Source organism: Fragaria vesca, linkage group LG3 (genome assembly GCF_000184155.1).
Source record: "Fragaria vesca subsp. vesca linkage group LG3, FraVesHawaii_1.0, whole genome shotgun sequence".
Classification (NCBI taxonomy): domain Eukaryota; kingdom Viridiplantae; phylum Streptophyta; class Magnoliopsida; order Rosales; family Rosaceae; genus Fragaria; species Fragaria vesca.
The window spans coordinates 18,831,284-18,833,190 of NC_020493.1; the positions used below are offsets into that span (position 1 = coordinate 18,831,284).

At 34.0% G+C, this 1,907-nt stretch overlaps 1 protein-coding gene across 1 annotated transcript in view; it reads left to right on the top strand.

Annotated features, from left to right (window-relative positions):
* The window catches only part of LOC101308560, a 27,365-nt gene that overhangs the window by 10,450 nt on the left and 15,008 nt on the right, over nt 1–1,907 (top strand). The gene's annotated exons all lie outside the window — the stretch shown is intronic.

Here is a 1,907-nt window from a genome sequence, read left to right on the forward strand (position 1 = left end):
ATGATTACAATTCATAAAATTAAAATTCGACCGTCTGATGTGATCATTATAGTATAATACAATTATGATAGAAAATTCAATTGTACTCAATAATGCTTGGGTCTTGATCAAAGCGGTCAACCATAATTTAACGTCACTTATTACACGAAAAAGCTTTTACTGCCCTTATGTGACTTATTTTGGTCGACTCTTCCACACACATACTTTCACATAGATGACATATAACTTGTTCATATAAAAATTTGGAAACATTTACATCCTGACTATTTCGGTAGAAAATTAAACCATACTCGATAATGTGTACTGAAATGATTATCTTTTGTAAATGTATTATCAGACTCTAGAAACTCAAGTGATACTTAAATTTTATAGTTTTGTATTGTTTTGTTATATTTTGAAAATATATTTATTGTGAAGTTTGGTAATACCGAAAAACCGACATCCGAAGTTGGTAAGATTTATCTCATCCCGAAGTTTTTGGTTTGGTAATTGAAAGTCATATTTCATTACCGAAAGCTTTGGTTTTGAAGTTGGTAACGCCCATTACCGATTCGAACCGACCGAGTGGCAGCCCTAGTTCAAACCATGCGGTCCTCAAGTGGTCTCTAAGCCCTAAATGTTAGAGTTATATCTAATGTGGATTCAAGATTAACACATGAGAGTTCAACATATATAAACATCTTGTGAAATAAGTAAATGAGGTTAATCGATAATACTTAACTTGGATATTTATCTTAGTAATCTGATTAGATAAATACAAGGAATTTGAGATAACATAGAATATATGTTATAGTTATCACATAAGGTAATTGATTGGTTTATTAGAGTTGCCTTGTGAGATGGGATTCTAAGTGAACTTGTCAATATATAAAAGGGTCCCTGTGTAAGCTCATACTACGCCTGTAAGTTTTCATACTCACTGTGAAGAGGCAATCTGGAGAATTACATAGAAGACTTCCTCTGCTCCAGCTTGATGGCGTTGAACATGAACAACCAAGGTTGGTGCTTCTAATTCTTATACATGTATATATGTTCTTGTTTTGCTGAAACATGATGCAATGTGTTTATGTTTATATGTGGTTTTAAGTTCAATAGTTGGTATCAGAGCCAACCATATTTTTTCATAAACCTTGTTGTGTTATGCATGATTATTTTGAAAAATTTTCTGAAAATTTTTTATTTTTTTTCTTCTGCTGTGACACTGATGAACACGAATTGGGCCAAGAGTTTTGTCAAGGCCCAATACACAAACCCAGCACAAGCATGAACCCAGACCCGATTTTAAAAGGACGCGGATCCTTTTGACCCGACCCGTTTTCGTTTTGACCCAACTGATCATTAAAAGACAACGTCTTTTTTCAAACCCAGAATTGGGATTAGGGTTCTTCTGCTAAATTCGTTTTTTGGGATGATCTTTTGCTGCATAATGGGCTGCTATACATGGTTAGTGTGCGACTTTGTTTTTTAAAATACATGTTGTTACTAACTCTGTTTTGCAAGCGCGGGAGCGTCCTGGTACGTTTTCAATCTCAATGAAATTTGAGATTTTTACTGTTTTGTGCGATTGAATCATGCATATGAACCTTAGAACTCGCCTGGGGAGTAGGTTGAGGTGCCCAGATGAAACTTCAATTTCGAATTGTTTGAAAGATGGCATGCATGATATGGAATGTGAATTACTGTGATTGTATGCTTATGAATGATTTGATGAAATTGTGGTGATTCTGAGTACTTGAATGTATGATCACGCATAGCTTAAGATTGAAATTGACAGATATGTATATTTTTACTCCCAAATCTATATATGTTTGTTGAAATATCAAGATTGAGCATGATTGGTTTTCTGACAGTTTTATGAAATTGGAATTGGGAAAACGTAAAGTAACGATCACAGGTATTTAGTTAAT